We start from the raw sequence: 12801 nt of genomic DNA on the forward strand, positions 1-12801 counted from the left end.
CAAACATTAATAATGGTAGGCGGAGCGTTGTACATAGATGACGTGTTAGCAGTGACGGGAGATCAATGACAGGCACCCCTCACTGCCGCCTAAGCCATTGATGATTTTGTTGCCGCCATCAATACTAACTTATTTTGCAGCATTGTTTAAGTTTTTCTAGAGCCGGACTAGAAATTGAGATTGCGTACATGCATGTATGGTCGACTAAAAATATGTATTTTAATAAAGTGCTATATTTTTAAGCGCCCTACGCATCGGCCGATGGGTCTTTTTAAAAGATCTAACAGCTCGTGAGTTGTCAGATCTCATAATCTAGAAGGCTATATGTCTTCCTCTACTTTGCAACACAGATCTCGTTGTAGAAACATTCATAATAAAGGTTGTGTTGCAGATATTTTTTGCAACATAGTTTTTGGTGGTTGGCTTTTTGCAGACATAGTTCTTGTTGATATTATTTTTTGCAAGAGAGATGGTGTCGAATAAACCTGTCTAATTGGCGATGTTGTTTGCCACCGTGGTTCACAAACCGTTGCTGTTCGAACATAAGGCGAGGAAACACGTGGTTGATAGGGGAAATAATGAACATGTGTGAGTGTGCGTGAGAACGCATTGATCAAGGGCAATCCAATGATTGCGTGGGTGACAGAACTCTCCATGCGACCAGGGCATCTCCAATAGTCATATGATCATCGTTGATAAAATTGTCACATACACAATTTTAATGACAAGACACATAATAAAAGAAGAGAGAGAATCAAATCGTATGAACTTGAAGCAACGGTTCACGCACAAGCTCTGAGGCAAGCATGGTCATTTTTCAACATTTAGTGGACCCGCTTAGTTATTTTACATACGTTAACATACACTGCATTGAAGAATATGTATGATGTGTTGTTGGCTGCTGACGTGAACATTCATACCAACGATTAAACATACACAATGTTGAAGATGCTCTCAACGGGCAAAGTATTACTATTGCCCATTTTCTAACGATGTTGAGAAAAGTACACTCTCCTGCAATTAGTGACTTCCCTCCAGCTACTTAATGTGGTGAATCTATTAGGGCAATATCCAAAGCGAAATCTCAACCCGCTCGCAACCGTCCACATTGTATAGCCTAGACGTGTTCATCCATCCAATATTGTCTTGTATAGATCCGTCGATTCGTCCGAAGACACTTTTTTAAGCAAATCCGAGACAAACTATGTGATGGGGTCATAGTCCTAAGGTAGGGTCATAGGCCTGTCCTACAGGTCCTACCCAAGGACTACCCCACGCAAGGGATAGAATCTTAAGTATGCCCGACTGTATAAGGGTGCCCCCATCATCCAGTCGGTAATGGGCCCAGAATCATCCAGTCGGAGGCTAAGACTCGGAGTACACCGGGCCTACCGACTGGATACACTCGGTGCGGTGTAACCTCTCTGGAGGGAAACTGCCGTACGTTTCCGGGTGCATTTACTAGCATTTATAACATACGTTACCTGTAACGCATGCATTCAATCGCCACTACTCCACCCTTGAATCAGAACCGTTGTGGAGGGCAGCGCACTCTATATAAGCCGCCCTCCCCCACTGATAAGAGGGTTAGAAAAACATTGTACACCATATTACACTCGGTAACAAGCTCCGAGAGCACTGAGACGTAGGGCTATTACCTTCACCGCTGAGGGGCCTGAACTCATACAACCTCGCCGTAGCTAGGACTCTGCCCATCTCATTCGTACCCTACACATCTATTGTCAGGCTTATACCCACCACAGTTGGCGCCCACCGTGGGGCAGGCGTCTAAGCGACTTCCGGCGAGTTTGCGACTACTTCCTTTCGTCATGTCGTCCGGTGGAGATTCGAGCATGGGTCACCAGATCCTCTTCGGTGCTCTCTCCTTCGTCGTCGACGATTCGGCGTGGCTTCGGGAGGCACCCCTCGACGTCGAGGCGCTTCCCCGTCGCGGGGCCACGCACTTCCGTGCCGGCGCTCGCGGCGTTCTTCTTATCCAACAATCGGCTCCATTTCCGGCTTGCACCCTCGTCACTCGCCGCAGTAAGCGGTCCCGCAGTCCGCGTCTCCAACGTTGGGTGCAGCATGCCTGAGCGCGCCAGATCGCGTCCTCTCAGGTGGCAGTTCTGGAGTCTGTTGTAGTCGCCCCACGCTCCGAGTGCTCGGACTCGGTTCCGACTGAGCTTCCTACCGAGTACGTGGGTCGTGGGCCTGCAGCAGAAGTACACATGGCCAACTCCCATGAAGATCCTCTTCAAGCCGACCGAGGTGAAGTTGGCGAAGCATCCGGTGCGCGTCGTCCGCCTCGTCGTTCTGCCAGCCGACACACTCGACGGAGCAACGTGGAGGTGTTCCGCACACCTCTCCTCAACCTGGCCGCGGCTGCCCAGATTGTCGATTCCCTCCAGCCGACTGATTCGGAGGCAGGAAGGGGAGTCGAACAAATCCGAGCCCTGTTGCGCATGGCGCAGCAGCAGAATTCGGCAGTCTCCCAGTCACACAATCGGATCCACAATAGTTCCGTCCATGCGAACACGCATCGATCGGTTCACAGCCCTGGATCTCATCAGTATCGCCGTCGCTCACGCACCCCTCCGCAGGGTGGGCCCTATGGGTCCCGACATCATGATGATCGGCATTCGGTCGGCGACACTTATGACCCAAGACCCGACGCAAGAGGGCGAATCGCCCAGCGAAGAGTCGACAGAGGTCGAGCCCACCGCGATGGCCGTGATATGGACCGTCCGAGTGGAAGCAGGGCCATCATGTCCGGCCCCGAGTGTTTTAGTCGAGCCATCCGCTCGGCTGATATCCCGCCCCATTTCCGACTGGCGGCCGGAATCGATAAATTCTCAGGAGGGTCCAAGCCCGAAGCATGGCTAGATGACTACCGAGTAGCAGTCCAGATCGGAGGAGGAGACGACCATGTTGCTATGAAGCACCTCCCTCTGATGCTCGACGGCTCGGCCCGAGCTTGGCTGAACCAGTTGGCCCCCTCAAGCATTTACAGTTGGGCAGATCTGGCCGGAGTGTTCATCAGAACTTTCGAAGGGACGTGCAAGCGCCCTGCAGGTCTTGTGGAGCTTCAGCACTGTGTCCAGAAGCCGAATGAGCCCTTGCGCGACTTCATCCAGTGATGGACGACTCTTTACCACACGGTGGAGAACGTCACCGAGCATCAAGCAATCTGCGCCTTCAAGGCAGGCGTGCGGTACAGGGAGTTGTACTTGAAGTTCGGTCGAACGGGCAACATCTCCATGAGCAAGATGATGGAGATAGCAACTCGCTACGCGAATGGCGAAGAAGAGGACCGCATCCATAGCGGCAAACACAAGACAGTCGGCGACGCCGACGGGGGCAACACTCGGAAGCAGAAACCGAAGGTTCCGCCCACACCGCAAGCAGAAGCTGCAGCTGTAACCAGCGCCAAATTCAAGGGCAAAGGGAAAGCGCAGTTCACCCCCAAGAAAAAGCCTTTTGACAATCCCATCCTGGACCAGCCTTGTCCAATCCACACGAAGATGGATGAGGAAGGTAACCCCATATACGCAAAGCACACCACTCGGCAGTGCCGTCTCCTGATCCAGGGGTTCAGCGAAGGGCAGCCGAGTGAGAAGAATCCTGAACAGGATGAGGAGGACAAGGAGGATCCGTTCCCCCAAGTCCATGCAACCCTCATGATCTTCGCTGACGTCGAAAGCAAGAGTCGACTGAAGCTAGTGAACAAAGAAGTCAACATGGCAGTTCCGACTGCCCCCAAGTTTCTCAAATGGTCTCAGACTCAGCGAGAGCAATATGCAGTTCCACGGAGTCGTCCCAGGGCGGAAGGCCAAATCACTCGGCCAGATCGCATTGGAGGTCATCTTTGGTTCCGACAAGAACTCTCGCAAGGAGAAGCTCACGTTTGAGGTGGTGGATTTCCAGAGCGCTTACCATGCAATTTTGGGCCGCCCGGCATACGTGAGTTTCATGGCGCGCCCGTGCTATGTGTACTTGAAGTTGAAGATGCCCGGTCCAAAGGGCGTTATCACCATCACCGGCAATCGCCAGCGAGCCGAGGAGTGTCTGCAAGAGGGATCAAGGATCGCTGACCAGCAGATGGCTGTACTCGAGCTCGAAGAGTACAAGATGACAGTCGACCCTGCCGACTTAATGCGCTCAAAGAAGCCAGCTTCTGAGTCCGCGTTCCAGTCGGCAGGAGAGACTAAGAAGGTCAGCATCCACCCGACGGATGAGTCTGCCGCCCCGACGAACATCTCCACCACCCTGGATCCCAAATAGGAAGCCGAGCTCACCCAATTCCTCCGTGAGAACTGGGACATCTTCGCATGGAAGCCATCTGACATGCCAGGTGTACCTAGGGAGTTGGCTGAGCACCGACTGCATGTGGATCCCGCTGCTCGCCCCGTCCGAGAGCGCCTGCGCCGGTCCGCCGCGCACAAGAGGAAGGCAATCGGAGAAGAGGTGGCTAAGCTGCTAGCTGCCAAATTCATTCGCGAGGTTAACCACTCCGAGTGGCTCGCCAATGTAGTCATGGTGCCCAAGAAGGACAAGTCACTCCGAATGTGCATTGACTTCAAGCACCTCAATAAGGTCTGCCCGAAAGACCATTTTCCGCTCCCCCGCATAGATCAAATTGTCGATTCGACTGCGGGGTGCGAGCGTTTATCATTTCTTCATGCCTACTCGGGTTATCATCAGATCCATCTGTATGGTCCCGATGAGTTGAAAACAGCTTTCATCACCCCGTTTGGGTGCTTCTGCTACATCACCATGCCTTTCGGTTTGAAGAATGCAGGAGCTACCTTTATGCGCATGATCCAAAAATGTCTCCTTGACCAGATTGGTCGCAATGTGGAGGCATACATGGATGATATCGTAGTCAAGTCATGCAAAGGTTCCGACCTGCTGACTGACTTGGCAGAAACATTCGCCAACCTTCATAGGTACGATATCAAGCTAAATCCTGCCAAGTGTTCATTCGGTGTTCCCAGCGGAAAGTTACTCGGTTTCTTCGTTTCCGAACGAGGGATCGATGTTAACCCCGAAAAGATCGGGACCATCGTCCGAATGGAGAGGCCGATCAGAATACACGATGTTCAACGACTCACAGGTTGCTTAGCAGCTTTGAGCAGGTTCATCAGTCGACTCGGCGAAAAAGCACTTCCTCTGTACCGACTCATGAAGAAATCAGATACCTTCGAGTGGACAGACGAAGCCCAAGTCGCATTCGACGACCTCAAAGTCCTACTTTCCACTCAGCCGGTTCTTACTGCTCCGCTCAGTAAAGAGCCCCTTCTTCTATACATCGCGGCTACAAATCAAGTCGTCAGTACTGTTCTTACAGTCGAGCGAGAAGAAGAAGGCAAAGCATACAAAGTTCAGCGGCCAGTGTACTACGTCTCCGAAGTCCTGACACCTTCCAAGCAGAGGTATCCCCATTATCAAAAGCTTATCTATGGGATCTATATGACTGCAAAGAAGGTGGCTCATTATTTCCAAGACCACTCGGTATCTGTCGTTTCTGATGCTCCGTTGTCGGAAATTCTCCACAATCGGGACGCATCAGGCCGAGTGGCGAAGTGGGCGATGGAGATGTTGTACTGCGACATCAAGTTCGAGGCCAAGAAAGCTATTAAGTCTCAAGCCCTGGCTGACTTTATAGCAGAATGGGTAGAACAACAGCAACCGACTCACATCTACTCGGCTCATTGGACAATGTTCTTCGATGGGTCTAAGATGTTGAACGGATCCGGCGCTGGTGTTGTGATCGTATCGCCAAAGGGTGACAAGCTCAAGTATGTGCTTCAGATACACTTTGATTCCTCTAACAATGAGGCAGAGTATGAAGCTCTTCTCTACGGATTGCGCATGGCCATCTCACTCGGCGTACGTCGCCTGATGGTCTACGGCGATTCAGACTTGGTGGTCAACCAAGTGATGAAAGAGTGGGACGTAAGGAACCCCACTATGACAACCTACTGCAATGCAGTCAGGAAGCTGGAGAAGAAGTTTGAAGGTCTAGAACTTCATCATGTTCCAAGGCTGAAGAACCAAGCGGCGGACGAGTTGGTGAAGCTCGGATCCAATCGGAGACCCGTCCCGAGTGATGTCTGCCTCGAGCACCTCCATCTTCCTTCAGTCAAAGAAGATCCCTTCACGGAAGAGCCAGTACAACCCAAGAGCGCAACAGACCCGACTGAAGTCGATGTGCCTGCTATGGTTGATCTGGTCACAGAGATTCTGGTAATCATTCCCGATTGGACTGTGCCGATTATGGCATATATCCTAAGGCAAGAACTTCCAGAAGATGAAGTCCAAGCCCGACAAATAGTTCGCAGGTCGAAGGCGTTCACTGTCATTGACGGTTAATTGTACAAGGAGAGTGTTTCAGGCGTCCTCCAACGTTGCATTTCCCCAGAGGAAGGGCAGTTGATCCTAGAGGATATCAACTCGGGAACCTGCGGCCATCATGCTTCTTCAAGAGCAATCGTCCCCAAAGCGTTCAGAGCTGGATTCTTCTGGTTGCAGGCTAACGAAATGGCCAAAGCTATGGTCGATCGATGCGAAGGCTGTCAGTTCTACTCCAACAAGTCCCACAAGCCAACATCTGCACTAAAGACAATCCCACTTGTGTGGCCGTTTGCAGTTTGGGGATTAGACACAGTCGGCCCATTCAAGACAGGTCAAGGAGGTTACACACATCTGTTGGTGGCAGTCGACAAGTTTACAAAGTGGATAGAAGCCAAGCCCATCAAGAAACTCGACGCCTCCACAACCGTGAAGTTTGTCAAAGACATCATCTCCAGATTCGGAGTGTCTCACAGCATAATCACAGACAATGGGACAAACTTCGACTCGGACAGATTCAAAGGTTTCTGCGCGAGTCAAGGTATCCGAGTGGATTTTGCTTCCGTAGCACATCCGCAATCCAATGGACAAGCTGAGCGTGCGAATGGACTTATCCTTCAAGGTTTGAAGCCCCGACTCTTGCGAGAGATAGGACATGTTGCTGGTGCATGGGTAACCGAGTTACCTTCAGTGCTCTGGGGCCTCCGCACCACTCCGAACAGATCAACAGGGCGATCACCGTTTTTCCTCGTCTATGGAGCAGAAGCGGTCCTTCCGAGTGACCTGCTTCACAATGCCCCGCGAGTTGAACTCTTCTCCGAAGCCGAAGCAGAACAAGCAAGGCAAGATGGAGTCGATCTTCTAGAGGAGGAGCGTGAGATGGCACTTACTCGCTCAACAATTTATCAGCAAGATCTGCGACGTTTTCATGCACGACATGTCAGGAGCCGCACGTTCCAAGCTGGCGATTTGGTGCTCCGAGTGGATCAGCAAAGACCACACAAGTTGGCTCCGGCCTCGGAAGGTCCTTTCATCATTTCAAAGGTGCTGAACAACGGGGCATACAGACTCTACAACATTCAGAAGGAGACCGACGAGCCCCGCGCGTGGAACGGAGACCTCCTCAAGCGTTTTTATACGTGACCGCCGATTGAAGCAATGTAACGAACAAGTTTTGGCGAAATAATATACAGCAGAATCAATTTCTTTTGCAGATTCAGAGTTCTTCCGCGGTTGCAGACTACGGTCACACACAAAAAAAAAACTTAGCTGCGATCCCACATCGCCTAAGTACTACCTTCCTCCGAGTGTGCACTTCACGTCGCACTCGGGGACTTAGCTGCGATCCCGCATCGCCTAAGTACTAACTTCCTTCGAGTGTGCACTTCACGTCGCACTTGGGGACTTAGCTGCGATCCCGCATCGCCTAAGTACTAACTTCCTTCGAGTGTGCACTTCACGTCGCACTCGGGGACTTAGCTGCGATCCTGCATCGCCTAAGTATTAACTTCCTCCGAGTGTGCATTATACGTCGCACTCGGGGACTTAGCTGCGATCCTGCATCGCCTAAGTATTAACTTCCTCCGAGTGTGTACTATACGTCACACTTGGGGACTTAGCTGCGATCCCGCATCGCCTAAGTATTAACTTCCTCCGAGTATGCACTATACGTCGCACTCGGGGACTTAGCTGTGATCCTGCATCGCCTAAGTATTAACTTCCTCCGAGTGTGCATTGTACGTCGTACTCGGGGACTTAGCTGCGATCCCGCATCGCCTAAGTATTAACTTCCTCCGAGTGTGTACTATACGTCACACTCGGGGACTTAGCTGTGATCACGCATCGCCTAAGTACTAATCTCCTTCGAGTGTGCACTATACGTCGCACTCCGGGACTTAGGTGCGATCCTGCATCGCCTAAGTATTAACTTCCTCCGAGTGTGCACTTCACGTCACACTCCGGGACTTAGCTGCGATCCTGCATCGCCTAAGTATTAACTTCCTCCGAGTGTACACTTCACGTCACACTCGGCGCCTTAGTTGCGATCCTGCATCGCCTAAGTACTAATCTCCTTCGAGTGTGCACTTCACGTCACACTCAGGGACTTAGCTGCGATCCCGCATCGCCTAAGTATTAACTTCTTCCGAGTGTGCACTATACGTCGCACTCGGAGACTTAGCTGCGATCCTGCATCCCTAAGTATTAACTTCCTCCGAGTGTGCACTATACGTCGCACTCGGGGACTTAGTTGTGATCACGAATCCCCTAAGTAATAAATTCCTTCGAGTGTGCACTATACTTTCCACTCGGAGACTTAGTTGTGATCAACAATCATCTAAGTACTAACCTCCTCCGAGTGTGCACTATACGTTACACTCGGGAACTTAGCAGTGATCATGAATCACCTAAGTCTTAATATTCTACGAGTACACATTAAGTGTTCAACTCCAAACAGCATTCAAGCAAAAGATTAAGTGTTTCCATTGCGACTCCAACAGTCTAGAAACAATAATTGACTCGGTGCGGATCAAGCTTACCCGCACCGATTTAAAAGTATGACGGTCAACAGAAGTGGCCAGAGGATATTACAGGCAAACACTCGGCATACCGAGGATAACGTTTCATTACGCGTCAGCCGGGCCGGCGTCAGGACTAGAGGACTCCACAAAAGTGTCCAAGTCAATTCCATCAGCGATGCGGGTGGCAGTCTCGAGGAACGTCTCCATGAAGTCTTCGAATTGAAGTTTCTTCGTGTTGGCGACCTTCAACACTTTCAGCTTATCTTCCCGCACCTCCTTGCAATGGACTCGGACCAAAGACAGCGCAACATCAGCACCGCAACACGCTGCCGATTTCTTCCAAGATTGCACTTGGCTCGGCACCTCCTCCAGTCGGCTCGTTAGGGTCTCCTTTTCCTCCCGCGACTCGTCTTCCGGCCAAAGTTCCTTGTTAATTCGGCCGACGACTTCTCTCATTCGACCGATGAAAGGACCTACTTTGCTTACGCGGATTTTTGCTCGGAGCAGATCCCGATTGGCGTCCTCACCGAGTGGAACTTTGTCCTTAACAGACCGTTCCACAGCCGCCGTTTCAGCTTCAGGGTCTCCGCAAAAGTCTGCCACAAACAAGCAAGCAGGCAATGAAAACTGAGTGTATGGCACACGATACAGCCAATCGACAAAGCATAAGACTTACCAGCCAGACAATTCATCATTTGCGCAGCCTAGTCGGTGACATACTTCTCTTGAGCTATGCACCTTCTGTTCAGGATGCCCATCTGATTATGCAGTTCGGTCCTATGTTTCCTCATCATCTGCGTCTCCGCCGTCAACACCCTGTTTGCCTCCCGAGCTTCTTCCAAGGACTTTTCTCGCGCTTCCAGAGCGTCCTTCATACCAGCCATGGCAAGCATTGCAGCTTCCAGTTCACCAGCATATTGGTTCCTCTCCGCTCTGAGGGCTTCATAAGAAGTTCCCATTTCACAAGTTTTCTGCACCAAAGAAACAAAGAGCAATCAACAAGTTTATCAGTTCACACACTAAGTTTTTCAGACCCCTGCCGACGCAAGCAGTCGACAGCGGTCTCGGGGACTACACCCAGTGGGTTCACTAAGAGTGACCCCACTGGCACGCACCTCAAGCAGGTCCGCCCTATTGAGGTGCACGTTTTCACCTACGCCTCCGAGGCTAAAACTACTCGACTTGTGTGTAGTTTACTCTAGGGGACTCTTACCGCAAGAGTGCTCCGACTGCAGTAAATACTCGCACTCGGAAATCTTGTCTACGGACACGACAAACATAAAGACCAAATGTATAAAGACAACTGTCGGTGCAAGCACTTGGTAGAAGTCTCGGGGACTACACCCACTGGGTTCACTCAGAGTGAACCCATTGCAAACAACAGACAACACCCACTGGGTTACAGAAGAAAAGTAAGTACTTACTAGGTTACTTACTCGGATGTCATCGCGCAGCTCCAAGCTCCGCTGATATAAAGCCGCAGTGGAGTCATAAACCCTCTTGGCCTCTCCGGCCATCAGCTCCGCCTGGACCATGGCCCCCTTGGCCGCTCCCACCTGCTCCTCCGGGACACACCAAATGTTGAGTTCAGCGTTCGACGAACCGGGAATCGTGGGAAGATCCTGGTTCATCCCAAGGTTCGCCCCAGTCGGTTCGTCACCCGTCAGCACCGGTTCAGTCGGCGGAGGCACTTCGTTAGGTGGAGCGTCGGCGGCAGGGGCGGCAGCAGGAGGAGCAGCCTCAGGGACAAGCTCTTCGACGGGCTCCACAGTCGGGTCAGCTCTCCCCCCTGACAAGCCGAATAACGCAGTGCTTCATAAGAAGAAAGAGATGGCGCAGTCTGCAGGAATAAAATACCCGACTCTCCCACAACGTACCTGGCTGTGATGAAACGACATTGTCCGTATCCATGGGGTCGTCCCCTTGGCGGGCCGGCGAGGTCGCAGAAGTGGCAACCCTGTCGAGTGAAGACCATTCTACTTGTAAAACAAGAGTTCACTCGGCCAACAGAAAGGGCCGAAAACTAGATTCACTTACGTGGAGGTGACGGGGATGGCCACCCTCATCCGCGGCAGAGCCTTCCGAGGTTTGGATCCACTCGGTTTGGACGCCTTGGAGGACTGGCCTGCAGGTTCAGCGGCTGCGTCCCTGGCTCTTTTGGTACCTCGAACACTCGGCGCAGCCGGGGCAGCAGGCGGGGCACTCGACGACACAGGGGGAGCCAAAGGGACGGCAGGCTCTTGCCGACGCTTATTCCGATGCTCTGGCCGTGGAGGTGGCGAGTCTGGCTCTTTATCCTCTTCCTCTTCCTCGCTGTTTTCCTCCTCCGACTCTCCGCTGTCGAAGATGTATTCGTCGCTCTCCACGCTCCCCTCCTGGCTGCCTTCTTCCTCTTCCTCCTCCAGTTTCCCGCTCGAGACGGGGGAGAACCAGTTGGTCCACGCCTGCATGAATTTCAGTCGGAAACGTTAAGCATCACGCGGAGATATAAATGAGCTGCTGAAATCAAGACAGTTCAACGCACTCGGCTAATGCTACTCACCTAATTCGGTGGAGGGTTGTCCGCACCGTAAGGCATCACTCGGCGGGCCCCCTTGGGATTCTCACAGGGACCCGTGATTTGGAGCACCCCTGAGGTCACCTTCTCCTCGAGAACGCCCTCCACGTTGGTCCGAGTGGAGTCCTCGGGTCCTGCGTAGTGCCACATAGCGTGGTGGCGGGCTTGCAGGGGCTGGATTCGCCGACCGATGAAGAGTTCCAGCAAGTCAATCCGAGTGACCTCCCTCCCGACAACATCCGCGAGTGCCTCGACCAAAGGCTGGTCCTGCGTAGTGCCACATAGCGTGGTGGCGGGCTTGCAGGGGCTGGATTCGCCGACCGATGAAGAGTTCCAGCAAGTCAATCCCAGTGACCTCCCTCCCGACAACATCCGCGAGTGCCTCGACCAAAGGCTGGATGTCTTTCTTCTCCGCTTTCGAGAGAGCGAGTTGCTTGGGCGGAGCAGGACGGTCTAGACTGAATGGAGGCAGCCCAGTCGACGCGTTCGGACAGGCTATGTCCTGGCAGTAGAACCACGTCGACTGCCAGTTCCTAACCGACTCGCTCAACTACAGAGCAGGGTAACTACTCCGACCGTTCTTCTGAAACCCTAAACCCCCACAGAGTTGGAGGAGATGCGTCTTGTCATCCGACTGACTAAGACGTTTTATGGTTTGAGAGCGGACGGAAAATATGTGTTTGAATAAACCCCAATGAGGAGGACAACCAATAAAGCATTCGCATAAAACGATGAAGGCAGAAAGGTGGGCGATGGCATTCGGTGGAAAGTGATGGAGTTGAGCGCCAAAATGATTCATGATACCTTTGAAGAAAGGATGCGGGGGCAGAGAGAAGCCCCGGTGAACGTGGCTGAGGAGCAAGACGGGCTCCCCCTCTCGTGGCGCCGGCTCAACCTCGTCGTCCGCCGGCAGCCTCCAGGACTTATGCACGAGCTGGTCGTGCTCTACCATCTCCAGCAGGTCCCCCTCCGTCACCGTGGAGGGGAGAAAGTCTCCCTGGATCCATCCCGCTGGCAATGGCCGCTGCCGCCGCTGGACAGCCGCCGCCTTGCTCTTCTTCTTCCTTGCCCCCATCTTGCTGGTCTGACCTCTGGTCATGGCGGCGATGGCGAGCTCTCGAGAGGAAGGGGAAAAGAAGGGCTTATGAGCGCAGGAGGTGGCGAGGAAGACGGAGCAAGCAAGAGCAGAGAATTCGGCGAGCGTAACCGAAGGGTCTCGTCGGCCACAGTTAAATAGAACACCGACTGGGTCGCTGGCGAGCGGGCCCGAAATCTTATCTGCCCAACTAGCCGCGGCGATATTGGCGGAGGAGTTGAAGGCGCGAGGATCGAGGAGTCAGGCGCTACTCGAGCGCGCTGACGTCGCCCCCGCTA

This window comes from Hordeum vulgare, chromosome 7H (assembly GCF_904849725.1).
Source record: "Hordeum vulgare subsp. vulgare chromosome 7H, MorexV3_pseudomolecules_assembly, whole genome shotgun sequence".
Taxonomy (NCBI): Eukaryota; Viridiplantae; Streptophyta; class Magnoliopsida; order Poales; family Poaceae; genus Hordeum; species Hordeum vulgare.